Genomic DNA, 15,838 nt, shown 5'->3' on the forward strand with positions numbered 1-15,838 from the left:
AGGAGATCAGTTGATTTACACCCGTTGAAGTTCGGACCCAGAATGCCTAGAGTTGTGGCTCTGGGCTTGTATCCATTTCAAAAGATGCCTCAGAACAGCCAGAGTGCAAGGAACCACACCCAGCTCCATGACAAAGGTGTACCAGTGCTAGCTCGGAAGGGGGTATAGCCCCTTTAAGGCCAGTGGTTCCTGGGAATTGTAGTCCCATGGGGCTGCTTGCTGCTGTCTATATCAGGGAAGCTTCTGGCTCAGTGCTGAGGAAAGCGCCTGAGGAGGAATCTCTAGATGTGGACAGGCAGGAGGCCTAGGAACCATGCAGGGAAGGTGGCCTAGTGGGAAAGGGGGGTGCTCCCCATGCGCCGGCTGAACGCTGGGGGGCTCTGGTGGCCGGGACCCTGGCTCTGAGTTGCACTGGTTTTGCTTTGAGGCTTTGGACTTTGGATGCAGCGAATGGCTTTGTTCTGCTCCCCCAGTGAGAGGCGGTTGGGTTGGATTTGGTGAGGGTGAGGGCTGAAAGGCCAGTGAGCCAAAGATTTCCCCTGTGCAGAGGGGCCAGCATGCGGCTTAGGTGCCATTTCAGCCCCGCTGCGGGTCTCAGATTTCCCAGGTGCCTAAGGGATTCGCATGCCAAGTTCCCATGGGAACCAGGTGCCTAAATCCCTTTAGGCAGGGCTGAAAAAATCCCCCCCTTAGTGGTAACGTAGGTCTCTGCCCCAGGCGCCCTTCACCCTGAGGTTTCCCTCGTTCAGGGGTCGATGGAGGGGGTGCTGGGGGCAGGAGATCTGCAGTGACAAAGCACCAGGGCTCAGTGTGTTTCAACACTGGGCCAAACTTTCCCCGACTTTCAGGCTGAGGTTTTTCCAAAGGCGCCTACGGGATGTGGATTAAGATTCACTGGCTCCCAGACCCTTTAGGCGCTTTGAAAAGCTCAGCCTGGCTGTTCCACCCTCCCCTGCCGCGTGTCTTACACTCCTGAGGGAACTTCTTCGACTTGGTCGTTGCTGTCCTTTGATGTGTCACATCGCACTGGTAGGTGTCGCCCTGCCGGGACCTGGCAGGGATGATCAGCAGGCTGCTCTGGGTGAAGCGCCCGTTGCTCACCGTCACCTCTGGAAAGTTGTGACCCCCTGGGTCACTTTGCCCGAATTCCACTTGATCTCCACTGGTGATGGGAAATAGCCCGTTACGAGGCAGGCCAAGCTTGGTGTCCGGGGGAGCATTGCCAGTCTTGGTGCAGCAGGGAACCAGGGGGAAGATGGAGGGGGCTGATGGGGTCCGCTGGAAAAATAAAGAGAATACAAGAGAAACCATCAAAAGGGGGAAGAGGACTCAGGTTCTGTTCCCAGCTGCTGTGGGACCTTGAGCCTGTCACTGACCTTCTCTCTGCCTTTAACTTCCCATTGTGCAGTGGTGTCCTAGCGACGGGCGAAAAACATGAGAAATGGGATTCTGACCTCGGCCGTTCCAGTGTAAACCTGGAGCAACTGCAACTGGAAATAGCTCTGCTTTGTGCGAGTGATGCTGAGTGGAGACTCTGGTCCTTTGCAAGGTTGAAATATTTCCCAAGCACCTCACAACCTGAGTCCAGCCCATCTCAGCTCTCCGGTGTGAAGTGAGCATCATTACCCTCATTGAACAGATGGGGAAACTGAGGCATGGAGAGGTGACGTGGCTTCCCCAAGGTGACAGAGGGAGTCTGTGGGAGATCTGGGAATTGAAGCAGTTCCCCGATTCCCTTCCTGTATTTTATAACTAGGGCCCTACCAAATTCACAGTCCATTTTGCTCAATTTCATGGGCATAGGATTTTAAAAATCGTCATTTGCATGATTTCAGCAATTGAAATCTGAAATTTCACGGTGTTGTCATTGTAGGAGTCTTGACTCAAAAAGGAGCTGGGGGTGTGTGTGTGTCACAAGGTTATTGTTGGGGGGAGTTGCGGTGCTGCTACCCTGACTTCTTTGCAGTTGCTGATGGTGGTGCTGCGGTCAGAGCTGGGCAGCTGGAGAGCGGTGGCTGTTGCCAGGAGCCCTGCTCTGAAGGCAGCGCCGCTGCCAGCAGCAGCACAGATGTAAGAGTGGCCCGGAATGGCACTGCACATGTGCACCTGGCCAACCATTGCCGCCCTCCGGCCGCCCAGCTCTGAAGGGAGCACAGACGTAAGCGTGGCCTGGAATGGCACTGCACCTGTGCACCTGGCCAACCGTCGCCGCCCTCCGGCCACCCAGCTCTGAAGGCAGCTCTGAAGTAAGGTTGGCAATACCATAACCGGACCCGCCGACAGTAATTCCAGGCCCCAGGGCAGAACAGGTCAATGGGCCCCTAGAAGGAGATGCCGAGGTTCACACCAACACACACACAAGCCGTGCCCACATAGACATGGTCCAGCGCGCTCTTCCAGCATGGCCAGGGCTTCCACACACTCGTCCGGCTGCCGTCGCTGCCGCCGGTACCACCCCGCATGTGCCCGGGAGCCCTGCGGGCCCACCCAGTGATTTAAAAGGGCCCGGGGCTTGGGGGACGGGGACCTGCATATGAAAGTTCAGTTAATAAAGTGAAGTGATAGTTCCACACCACCAGCATCCATGGGCAGCAGGGAGCCATTTGGGGAGGTATTTTAAGAGGGCCCGTGAGGGGCATGGAGCAGGAACGCTCCCCAGCAGCAGGGGTAGGCAGTTGACTAGCAGCTAGTGGCTGGGGGGAGCTGCACTGGGCAGCTGCGGGAGGCAGCAGGTCGGGGCGGGTAACCTGGGGCTGGGCAGTCTCTATTTGCCGCCATTTTGCCTTCCTGGGCCATGCCGGGCCTTGTTGCTGGCAGAGAACGGCCAGCCGCGTCTCAGGGCTGCACCCACCAACCCCCTTCCCATTTGGGGAATGACTCAGGGTAACCGTTTCCCACCTGACAAAGGACACTTTGCTGCAGGTCAAACGCATGGGAAAATATCTCAAACCTGAGGCGATTTTTTAATTGACATAGATGAATTAGAGAGAAAATGGGGCACAATCTGAGGTGGAGATGAGAGAAAGGGTCACTGACATGAGAGGAAAGGAGAGAACCGACCTGGATTTTATACCCATCAGTGACAATCAGGGAGTAAATGGAGGAGAATTTTCTGCCTCTTGGAGAGAGAAGTGGCCAAATAGGGGATTTCATTACCCCTCCCCTTCCCCCTAGCACCAGCTTGGCTGCCCCTGGGCGTCCTGGCTGCACAGAGATAGTTCAACCCCCCCACCATTTCACACTGTCTTTCCCCTCCCCTCGTCCCTTTCTGATCCCTCGCCCCCAGGCTACTGCCCTCTCTCTGTGCTGCCCCGGGGCAGAGCCTGCCCAGCCAAAGGCAGCATGAGGGCAGCGCTCCATCACTGTCCCGGCCCCACCCAGGCGCATTTCCCGCACGGGAGCAGATCCCCAGGGGCTGCAAGACCTGCAGCTCCCAGGGCCTTTGTGCAGTGCCTCTTTCCTGCCCTGTCCAGCGCTGGCCCTGGGTCTCTCCAGCACCTAGTACCTGCGGGTTGGGCCGGGGGCAGCAAAGCCTGGGGCTGGGTCCAGCCGGAGAAACCCTCCTGGGCTGGGCACACAAAGACCGTTCAGCCTGGGTTCCCAGCTTCCCCTCGAGAGGCTACAGAGCTCTGCCCCGTGACTCTGGTTCATTGTGTTTCCTGCTTCCCTCCTTCCTGCCAGTAGTCCCCCCGACGGACCCTCTGCTGATCCCTCAGCCCCTTCCTGGCTCCTTTGGCGCTGACCTGAGCCAGGGCTCCCCGGCCACTGCTACTGCAACAGGGCCAGCGTCCCGGGCCCTTTCAAATCATCCGGGCCCCTTGGCAATTGCTCCCTTCACCTCCCCTGTCGGCAGGCCTGATCGCAACCCGCTAAATAACCGTGTGACCCTCCCTGCAACTACCTTTTGGGCCAGACCCCCAATTTGAGAAACACTGGTCTCCTCTTTGAAGTCTGTATAGGTACAGGATAAAAGCACACAAAAGACCAGATTTCATGGGGGAAGACCAGATTTCATGGTCCATGACATGGTTTTCATGGCCATGATTTCGGTAGGGGCTTATTGATGAGAAGGACCGTTTGTTAAAGCTAGGGAAGAGCCCTCCATGAGCCATGGATGGATGAGATAACTCAACACGTGCCCTTTCTCCTCCGGTCCCTGCCCTTCTGTGCAAACAGAGCTTTCAAACCATACACCTCGGCCTCTGGCCTCTTCAATCCACCTCTCTGGGACACTGACAGGTCAGGGGGAAATTTCAAAGCTTTACAATACTTTGGGGGTTGCAGTCCTGATTTCTGGACTGTGGTGAACTCTCCAGGACTCACAGTTCTTAAAGCCAGCTTTGGCCTCTCTTTCTAACTGCTCTGCTCGACCAGAAGGTGGGGGCTTGGGCCAGGAATCGCCGGGGGGACATGCCGATCACAACGATCCCTTCTTGTGCCCTAAAACTCTACAATCGATATCAGTTCTAAAACACGTCAAATTGCAGTGGACATTCCACCACCAGTCACGGTGCGAGGAACCACCCAGCTACTTCTCACCACCGTCACAGGAGCAAGGACGAGAAGAGACCCTTTGTATAAACAACAACAAACTGCCAGGAGACATTAAAAGAAAGAAAAGGTGGCTACAGGGGAGAGAAGAGAGCTTTGTACAAGTATATTCATCCTCTCTCTCTCTCTCTCTCATATCTACACAAGGCTCTCCCCTGTATCTGGATACCCTGTAAATACATTCAGAATATCATCCTGCCTTCCAAGCCCAATATTTTTAACATTCCCGCCCAGACCCTTTATTGCAAGCTCCTGAGATGTTTGGAAGAAGTCAGGGAGTGATTAGTCAGGAGAGTCAATGAGAAGTTGAACTGATGCTGATGTCAATGAAGCTGTGACAATTTACAGGTTCTTGCCCTTCGGTTTCCATTGTAGTAATGGGAATTGGTACTTCACCTCCCCCACCCGGGGGCCTGGGCAACTTTGGTACACTGGCCTCCACCACAGCCGCTTATTCACCTCCCCAAACCTCAGACATTTCTTGAACTAAAGCAGATCATCACGAGCCTTCTCAAATGCTCACTGAACTTAATTGTTTCTGACTCTGCAGCAACATGCCCTCGATTCTGAGTACTTCTCTGGCAGCCGTTACCATTGCACCTGGGCACCTCACAAACTTTCCTGTCTTTAAGCTCTCACATGCCCCATTGAGGTGGGAGGAATAGCAATCATCCTCATTTACAGATGGGGAACTGAGGCATAGGTCAGGTAAGTGACGTGTCCAAGGTCAGGCAGGAAATGTTGGAATTGAATCCAGGTCACTAACCATTGGATCACCCTTCCACACCAGGGTTTTCCCTGCACATCCTGTTCTCGTGAGCTCTCCCCAGCCTATTTCTGCAGAAAAGTTAAAGGCATATTTCTGGAGAAGAACCTGAACACTCAGGGTCTTAATATAAAATAATCCTTTTTCTGTCTCTCACTCGTTACAGTCTCCCAGCTCTGTTACCTACCAGCAGACCCATCGGACCATTACAACACGTGCATCTCAGCTACGTCTCACCTGGTGGAATCCAAACACGAGTAAGCCTCTGCTGAGTGGGGTGACTGAATCCAGTTGCACCGAAGAGCTGGTCTTACCTTGCAAAGGCACGGTTGTATGTCACACCCATCTCTTTTAATTGTGCTTCATCACTAGCACATCCATGTGATAATTCTAGCAGTCTCCATTTTCTTGCTATTGAGCAGAGTAGAAATTGCAGCCTGGATTCATTGGCCAATGGCTAAGCCTGTCCATGAGGGGACTGGCCAATGGCTAAGCCTGTTAGTCAGAAGACAGGAGAAGATCACTCCTCAATCTTTCTTGCTTCTGTTGCTCAAGTTAAGGTGAGTTATTCACCTTCTGGAGTGAATTGATCTGGAAAAATAACAATATAAGAACCATTCCCCTTGAGTCCCCTTGAATGGACTGCTGTGAGGTGCTTGGAAACAATTTCATGGCTGCCTTTGTACTTCTGAAATCCAGAAGAGAACAGAATGGGAATTTCTTGGCATGTTTGATCGGGAAATCCAGAAATCTCTTTAGGGAGAAAGACTTGAGAAAACAAGAAAACATTCGGAGAAGCATCCACATTTTTCTTGGGCAGGGTTTTTGTTGCGATAATTGGGCCTACAAAAGTTATCCTAATTGTGCGCTCGACTGTAAAAAGTGAGCGTATGTTTGTAAGAGGGCACAGTAACCTATAACAACAAATGTGGACGGGAAAAGGCATGAAAGGGAGACAGACTGAATTAGTCCAAGCTGAAAAACCCACTGATGTAACTCAAGGACTGTGAGGATCATGCCTGTAAACAAGAATAGTGTGAGACAAAAATCAATGAACCAAAATGGGTATGTTGGGAATTAGGCCTAATTAGTGGACAATATAATGAGGGGCTGGGCTATTCTGCCTAACACTTTCTTTTGGAGTCCCTAAACCTAATCCTGAGAGATGTCCTGACCAGACTGGACCAGAGAGAGGGACCCAGCTGATACCACCACCTCCACTGGCTCCGGCTGAATTCCAAACACTACCTGGGATGTGAGACTTTGTCTCCCCCTGCCCCCATAATGAGTTCATTTCCTTTTCTGCCTTCTTTTCTCTCTCTTTCTCCTTCTGTCTGATAAAAGTCTGGCTTAGCTGGCCACGACTGCACATTCTGCAACACTGTCATCAGACCAGAGCAGGGCCAAGTGAAAACAAGGTTCTAAACACCCTACGCTGGTACGAGGTTGCCATAGCTCGGAGTGGCTGGTAAGATCGGGTGCTATGCCCGTGTTTTTGCCATCAGTGAGGTTGCAAGTGAAAGTCAACCCCAGAGACAGAAGCTGCATTTTCTATCTTTGCTGGTCATTTCCCTCCCCGTTTTATGTGTGTTTGCTTTGTCTTCTAGGAAACAGGATCAGATTTTAACAAGAACAGCGACAGTGACAGCCCCAGCCCATCTCAACTAATTTCGTCTCTTTTCCTCGAAAGGACAGTTGTTACTATCTCTGATACCATCTAAAGAGACCATCAAACAAGGGCTTTTTTCCTCCTAAAATCTGTCTGGATGAAGGGGAACCAGGGATGTTGTTAAAATGAAAGCTGGATTTAACACGTTACATTTCACAGGCTTTACCTGGTTTTCTTCTTTTCTGTATTTTTCATAAAAGATTAAAAAGGGTTTTTAATGGTGCATTTACCATGGTACTAAACAAGCTGAGGTCTCTGCATACCAAGCCCTGAACCTTGTTTAATCTTGGACCGTGACTGGGTTTATCACGTCTGAGACTGAATGATGCAAAAGATCAGACCAGAGAAAGACATTGTGATGTTGGCATCAGCTAAGAACCTGAGACAGGTTCTTATCTTATCTTATCCTGCAATGTCAACTCAACATACTGCGTCATGTGTTAGTGTTACTACAGAATTTTAAACCACAGTTGCAGAACTCTGTAGTGCTTTGAAAGGATAATTTCCCACAATCGCATTGTAATTTTAATTTTGCCCATTTAATGTGTCAGCAATTTTACAAGTATTTACCAACTGCTTTGATGTTGTTCATCTCTCTTCTAGTATCATGATACCTATTGGACCAAACGGAGATAAGACCTTAATGTACTGGGTGCAGATATATGGTCTGGAAAACGTGCCTTACGCAGAGAGACTTAGAGAGTCCAGTCTATTTAGCGGACCCTTAGAGAAATTTCAGAGGCAACTGGGTGAAGATCTCTGATTGTAAAGGACCCTTTAATCCAGCAGACAAAGGTGTATCAAGATCCAGGGGTGGCAAAAATTCAAAGGAGAAATAAAAGGCAACTTTTTAGCAGTGAGAGGAAGTAATCATTGGAACTGCTTCCCAAGGGAGGTGATGGATTCTCCTTCACTTAGAGTCTTTAAATCAAGATGGGATGTCTCTTCCTAAAGGTAAGTTCCAGTCCAACCACAAGGTATTGGGCACATAGGGTTTTTTATGATAACAGAGTAGAATAATTTCTTCCACTGCATGAATTACTGGGTAAAGTTCTCTGGGCTGTGCTCTGTAAGAGGTCAGGTTAAATAATCTACTAGTCCCTTCTGGCTTTAAACTCTGTGAGCTGTAAGGGCAAAGAAAACAATTATTTGTTACTGTGAAATGCTTACACGTAATAGGGAGTACCAAGGAGCAATAAGGATCCACAAGAAAGCTCTTGATATGTCAACATAATAAATCTCTTTATTTCAACATGAAAAATATGTACAGGGTGAGAAGTACAAACGCCTGGGGAAACAACAAGTTGTGCAATTTGATTACATATATCTATTAACGTGCAACTTCTTATGCCAGCAGAGATTGCGTTTTGCATAAAGCAGAGATTACCAGGACAGAAAGAAATAAAAAACTGGCCAAACGTGCATTAAAAATGGAGAGGAAAGAGCATAAACAATAGACAGAAAGTCCAGTTACATTCAGAGGATGTCTGAGAATGTTCCACAGGCAGGTGAACACAACAATTATGCAGGTGACATAATGGAGCAAAGTTTGGAATGGTTCTTCAGGAAAATTGCTTTCCGTGGACTCCTTTGGTTGGAACAATCTTGGGCTGTTGGGTTTATTTCACCTGAAATGGTAAAATTACCATTATGTAGGACACAAGTCACATTCACTGAATTCCAAAGTCTGCCAGCCTATTCATGTTGAGTAATTAGTTATTTTTCTTGCCATCCCATTAATTTCCTCACAGTGCAGTTCTGTTATATTTTATTGTACTCTATTCTGTTCCGGTTCTTATACTACTCAGCCTGAGGTCCAGAATCTGGTTCTAGGACCCTTGCAAGAAGAAGATGACAGAAAAACATAGGTTGAGATTTTTTTCTAGGTGGCTAAGGGATCTGGATACACAGTTCCAAGTCTAAATGACTTCGGGAGATTTGAAAATCTCAAGTGGATGTTTTAAGACCAGTTTTTCATCTAGGCCTCCAAATTTCCACCTCTGCACAAACTCCTGAATTTGCACGTGTCAGATGGGACTTGACCTTGCATACTGAGTTGTTGGACAAAGTTTTTCTTTCAAAATTCCACTTGGGCATCTTTGAACATCCTGTTCCTAACCTCTGGAGATCTATGATCCCATCAGTTGCCTGGATGCTGATATATCAATGTCTATGTCGCCTGTCCTATTAGTAATGATTTATGTTATGGTAGCAGGAAAAGGTCTCAACTAAGATCAGGACCCCATTATGTTGGGCACTGCAATAATAGCCATCTCTGCCCTGAAGAGCCTTCAGTCTAAATAGACAGGACAGACACCAGATGGAGGGGAAAGAGTAGCAGAGAGTGGATGTGACTTGCCCAAGGTCAAAGTAGACCCCAGGAGTCTACGCTTCTAGCCCAGTGACCAAAGGTCAGATTTTTAAAGGGATTTAGGCACCAAAATATCTTTGAAAATCTGGCCCCAAGCCACTACACCATGCTGCCTTCCTAGCCTAGTTGTGGTATCTAAGCACTTCACAAAGATTAGGTTGGACTGGATATTTAAGTGGATACCAAAAATATGCAGAGTTACAGTCAACGTGGATAATAATTTTGAGAGGATATTAAACCACATGCTTCTAGGTTTAAGTTAGTCTCTAGCTATTAGAGATCAGGATGAGAGCTCCGTGAGCGACAGAGTCCTGGTCTTCTTTATCAAAGAGAAGACCTTCCTTCTTGGCTTTGATGGGAGCTGCAGATTTGCAACTGATGAGATGAACATGGGTTTTGGCACAAGTGTCATCTGTTCACACTGTTTGCTTACATGTGCTTGCACTAAGCAACAGATGCCAATTTAAAGGCCAATTTTTTATTCCTCTGTCTTTAGGCTCCCTTGAAAAGACCAGCCTTGGCCAAAACCAACTACCTCTGTCTCTCTCTAGCCTCAGTTAATCCCTCAGTTACATGGTGGTGCATCTGGAGTTTGGCTTTGACAGTGTTTAGCAGAGAAGTCAGCTGGCACCATGTTTAGGACACTGGGTTGGATTCAAGAGTCCTGTCCATGCCAAAAACTCTGTGAGATTTTGAGGAAGTTGCTTTATTGCTCAGTTCTCCATTTGTAAATTGGGGGCAACAATTTTGTCTTCTCTAGAAATAGATGGCAAGCTCTTTGGTGCAAGGGCTGTGGTGTCTCGTGTGCATGCAGGGCCTATCACAATGAGACTACAGGGACCTAAATAAGAACAACAGTTGATGGCGTTGTCATTGAGGCTGGAAATTTGGACCCCTCTCTTCGCTTTGCCTGCCTGCTGGATTCTCCACCAATTGCAACCAACCTCCTCTCTAATGTACTATTGTGATCTCATTTGGGTCCACTAGGCATCCAACCCAGTGCATCTGCCAGGCTGGGAGTTTGGCGCCTGACTCCTATTAAAAAACAATAGGAATTGGGTGTTTAACTCCCTTAGGCTCCAACCTCAAGTTCCAAGCACGTTCCCCTTGATGCATCACAGTCTAGACTAGGGCATTCTCCTCTCCTCCCCCTCCTGCAGCAACAAATCTCCTCTTTACCTTGATCAGTGTCACCGTGGTGCTGTAGAAAAGACTCAGGAGGAAGAGGATGATAAAAGTGGAGGCTGTTGTCCAGAGGTTGTAGAAGTCTTCCTCTTCGGCATCCACGAACCCATCTAGATAAACTTTGGACAACACACACATACACAGGGTCAGGACCAATTGGTGGCATCATCCGGTGGAACCTCTGAGTACTGCTATGAGGAGCACATTGGGAGGGGAATTGGGTTAGGTTGAGTTTCCAGTAGATAGGTTGGAGGTGTTGGTATCAGGGGAGGTCAAGCCATTTCTGTTCCCTCCCAGAACAAGTCATCAGCCAGGTTCAATGGAGGGCTTTCCCCTCCCTGTGGAAGACGTAGAGTTGGATTCTCAGCTGGTGTAAATTGGTATTGCTCCATTGTAGGCAGTGGAGATACAGCCAGTTTACACCAGCTGGGGACCTGGCCCATTGACTCCACTTGGGGAGCTCCCGATCTGATTCAATGGGAGTTGGGAGGCTGGACTTGGCAGCTCAACAGCCTAATCCAATGAAGAAACTCCATGGTCCCGAGGGTGAAGAAAGAGACAAAGAGTGGGATTTCCTACACTGCTCAGGGTCTTTTGAAAATCTCTCCCCACGCTTTTAAGAGGCTGTTTCTGAAGTGTCTTTGATGGCTAATATTTTAAGAGGTAGAGGGTTTTGTTTGCACTGAATTCAAGGGTGAGGAGTTGGAGTTGGGGAATGGATAGACAGACCAACAGCAGATGAGTGTCTCTGGCGATAGACAGAAAAACTTAAGACTGGACTTTTCAAAACAACCTGAGGGATTTGGATGCCAATTTCCTGAGAATCTTTTATTTTTAATTGAGAATTGTGCATCCAAGCCCCTTTGGCTTCTTTGGAAATCTTTGGCTAAATTATTCCATAAAAAATATAGAATTGAAGCATTGAAAGGTGGAGGAGAGAGAGAGAAGGGGATATTTGTGGACCTACATGTCTATATGCATGTTCTTCTCTGACCACAGAATATTACGTATGAATATATTTCTACCTATAAATTGCTCAGGACCTGCTCCCTGCAGGCACGTCTCTGGGTGTTCTTGGTTGCAAACTGAAAATGGATGATGTTAGTTTCTATGCAGAGGGGCTTGTGCAACTTGAAAGCCCTATTCTGAGGGACTATTAAGAGGGACTCAAATGTATCATAGTCCTTGCGCTGGTCGCCCCTTCACCAGCATAGTCATTATTCCTACCAACACTTCTACTTTAAAGGCTGTATGCTCGTACTGCAAAGGGAGCATATGGGAGAATGAACAACAGTGAAGAGGAATAGTTGGTGGTAATGACTGAAGAAGACCAAGTCATGAAGGTTTTTGATTCCTGAACTGAGAACCATGGAAAGTAACGATGAATAGACTTCAAAAGTTTTGATGATTCAGATCAGAAGCTTCTCTGAATCTCTTGGGTGAATGGGAAATCTCAGATTTCTGCTCTTTCCTGCTATAGAAATTGGATAAGGGGGAAATGACAATGGGATCTTGAATGACTATGGATGGTTGAGATCTGGTTTTACGTTTCATGCCAAAGAAGGGACTTGCGTGAATGTAAGTTGTATCCAAGATGCGGTGAGGTGTCTTACTGTGACTTTAGCATGAGTAGTTGTGGGACAACTCTTGTTTTGAAAAGACTCTGCTGAGCCCAGAGTTGGGGGTGGAGGAAATGGAGCTATATTGCAAAGTGAGCTTTCTGAAAAGGTTGGATTTTCATCTGTGACAGATGCTGATGGGTTCATGGCACTTTTTATTTGAGTTGGTCAGAATTTTTTTTTCTTAAATCAGTGTAAAAATTTTAATTTGTTTGGATTGAAAACTGAAATGTTTTGTGCAAAAATGGAACAATTTCAATTTAGAAATGGCACCATGGTGCCTCATCGGAGTTGTAGTTCAGGAGTCTTATTTGTCCATCCTCTTCTAAAGCCCAGGCTCCTTGGTCAGACCACATCTCCCAGCACACTCCACACTCTTGCCTTTTCTCAAGGAGAGGCAGTGCATCCCAGGAGAAGCATGCTTACTGTGCATTATGGGACATGAAATCCAGCTGGGAAGCCTGGCCCAGAGAGGAGAATGGGAGCACGTGAACTACAACTCCCATGAGGCACCAAAGAAGCATTTAAGAGTTGAAATATTCTGGATTTAGAACCTTCCATTTTTGACAAAAAAATAAATCAAAGTTTGCTGTGGAAAGCAGAAACTTTGTGAAAAATATCATTTGACCTGAAACCCTAAATTTCTACCTAAAGCAATTTAGACAGATTTTTTTCAACCATCCCTACTTTTTAAATTTGTATTGGCAGGAAGTAGATAATTAAGAGGCCCAACAAGAACTCTTTGTCGCCAGCAGAGAGAACTTCCTCGGGCAAGGCCTTCAGTTCATGTGAGCCTGGCAGGTACTTTTCTATCTAGCCTTTCTTGCCTAGTGTGTGTCTATTTATCTGCCTATCCATTAACCCATTGCAAAATCTGTCTCCATACACACCCCATTAGCCACCTACCTAAATTCTTATATAATGCAATGATGGTACCTATCGCACTAAGAACTGGTCTGACACTCACTGCGTAACAGGCAATATTTTGGGTCACTACTAATCCGGGATGGGATTGGAACCAGTTAATGAAGGAGGAAAAGACCTCATAGCTCTTACCCTGATCCTCTTGATCTAGCAAATGTGTGGCTGGATTAAAGCTGGTGCCCATGAAAGAGGAAAGGCCCCATATCCCATCTCCTGCAGCCCTGAGCCAGCAGCCCCCTGCCCCCTAGGGACTGAATCAGAGCTGGTGCCTCCTAGAAGGGAAATACCCTGTATGCCATTCTCTGACACTCCTGAACCAGCTAATCCCTCTGAAGTGGGGTTGGATCAGAGTCAGTACCCCAGAGCCTGAAGGCCCTATATGCCTTTCCTTTGCACCTTTATTCTCTCTTTTACTAAATACTCTTGTGTTTTGAGATTAATATGAATATTGTAGGCAGTATCTGCAAATCCTTCCCTGGATGCCAGCCTCATGACGCTGCCCACCATTGGGTTGTTAACTTGTGTGAGCAGGGTATTTCCCCCCACCTTGGTGGCTGATCTGGGCCAGCTTTGAGAGTGGTTGTTTTTTATTGGTGATCTGTGCTCCTGTCCTGTTAAGAAGTAGACTGAGGGCCCAGTGTACAAAAGGCAGTAGGTGGGGGCCATGATGCCCAGTGGAACACTTTGGAGTTATGAGGCGATAGATGCCGTGAATCGTACAGGTTTTCAGTGGTGACTAAAACGATTACTGGGTGCGTGCAATGCTCCTAAAGATTCATTGTGAACAGAGGCAATGCTCCGAAGTATGGAAGCATTGCCACATATGCACAAAGTCTTTACAAAGCAACTTGAAGGGAAAGGTCTACCAGGCATGGATAAACAAACCCTGATTGTTACATCAGAACGGACACACTGGGTCAGACCAACGGTCCAGCTAGCCCAGTATCCTGTCTTCCGACAGTAAATTGTGCCGGTATTTGTGCGCATCAGCAAAATACCTCAAAGGGAGATCCCAGTGGGCATGAAAAAATGTTGTGATATATTCAACATCATTGCGGTTATGTGTTTTTATGTCCCTGATCTTTTATTTTCTTGGGACACCAGACATTCAAGAGAAACCACGAACCTGAAGAACCTTTAGCTGCGAAGATTACCCTGTGTGTTGACCATGAGTGCATCGAATGCCACAAGAACCATATATGAGACCGGAATACTTCTTGTGAGCCTATGTGTTGGACTGTGAGTGTAATGACACCAGAGATTGCGTGTGAGACTGAGTATTTCTTGTCACCTTGTGTGATAATCATGAAAGAATTGGATACCAGAGACTGTGCCTGATTCTCAATTACACCACTTTGGCACTGCAAAGTTACCTTAAAGTGGGCAGAAAGAACTCCCTGAGAGCATTTCCTGAGCAAAGGATCCCCCAGGCAGATGGAGAATTGGTGTAAGGATTCGGCAGAAGTACTAGTCCAGTCCTTTATGGCTGGCACTCACTGCTATCAGATGTGTCTATTGTCTGCTTCCCAGGGCCTATAGGAAAGCAGTGAGTATGTTAAAGCAGCCCCAAGGGTGCTCTGAGACCGGGAGAATGCAGGGAATGGAAAGAGAGTTTAAAGCTACCTTGGCCCCACTCTCTTCCAAAGTCAATAAGAATCAGCAGGAATTAAGTAACTGAGGATCAAGCTAATTGTGTTCAGGGGCATGAGAGGGAGGTGGAAGATCTGAGATTAGCAAGGAGACGGTTGTGGGAGGAGCGAGGGCTGGAGAGAGAAAGACAGAAAGAAAGAGATATGAGAATCCTGACTGCAGTGCAAACACGAGTGCCCAGTTTCCATTTCATATGGGCAATGAACTCTTGGAAACCCTTCCCCATCTCTGAGGACACATCACATGGTATTTTCCCCAGAAAAGGACTTAAATAGTTTCCATTTTTTTCCCAAAATTGACTTTATTTCTAACATTTTTTTTAAAATATGCAGCCAACGATTTTCCATTCCAGAAACACCATTATTTTACACACACATAGGAGGGGCCATGTGACCTCTCCCCTTCCAAACAGCAGTCGGAGGAGTGAGAGGCACAGTGAGGGATGGGACGGCACGACGGTTAGTAGCAGGTATTGGCGGTATCGGACAGCACCAGGGAGACATTGACCAAGGTTGGTTTACCGGTGGACTTGTCCACGGTCCTCTGGGTCACCTGCAGGGGCAGCTTCTCATGTCCGACTAAGCAGGTGTAGGTGTTGCCGGCGTTCCACTCCTGTTCACTGATCTGCAGGGTGCTGTAGGCGAAGTACAGCAGCGGCTGGCTGGACTCCTGGATGGGCTGGGTGCTGATGTACTTGGAGGCGTTCAGCTCCTCGCCGTTGCTCAGCCACTTGATGAAGAGGTCAGGAGGGTTGAAACTTTTCACCAGGCAGGTGACGGTGGCAGCTTCGCGGAGGGCCAGCTGCTCGGCAGGAGGAGGGAAGATGTAGACGGACGGAGCGTGGCTGTTGGTTACTGTACAAAGAGAGAGAAAGTTGGAGAACGATTGAACAAGTGACCTCGCTGGACCAAGGGGTCCTTGGACTCACAGCTCCTGGTCCAGGTCTAATGCAGTGGACATGGGTTTCTCTGCCATGGTGGGTTGCATAGACCACTGGCCCGCCCTTAGGTGGGAATCCTTGAGGGTTACACGGCCTGAGAGGTGGTGGGGTGAATTATTAGCTTGAGATACAGACCAAGGGTGGGATTTTCTAGTCACTCTAA

The 15,838-nt window shown here is 48.0% G+C and overlaps 1 gene segment (V, D, J or C); it reads left to right on the plus strand.

Moving 5' to 3' along the window:
* The window catches only part of LOC127031857 (immunoglobulin delta heavy chain-like), a 413,673-nt gene that overhangs the window by 208,764 nt on the left and 189,071 nt on the right, over positions 1–15,838 (plus strand).

This window comes from Gopherus flavomarginatus, chromosome 11 (genome assembly GCF_025201925.1).
Source record: "Gopherus flavomarginatus isolate rGopFla2 chromosome 11, rGopFla2.mat.asm, whole genome shotgun sequence".
Lineage (NCBI taxonomy): Eukaryota > Metazoa > Chordata > Testudines > Testudinidae > Gopherus > Gopherus flavomarginatus.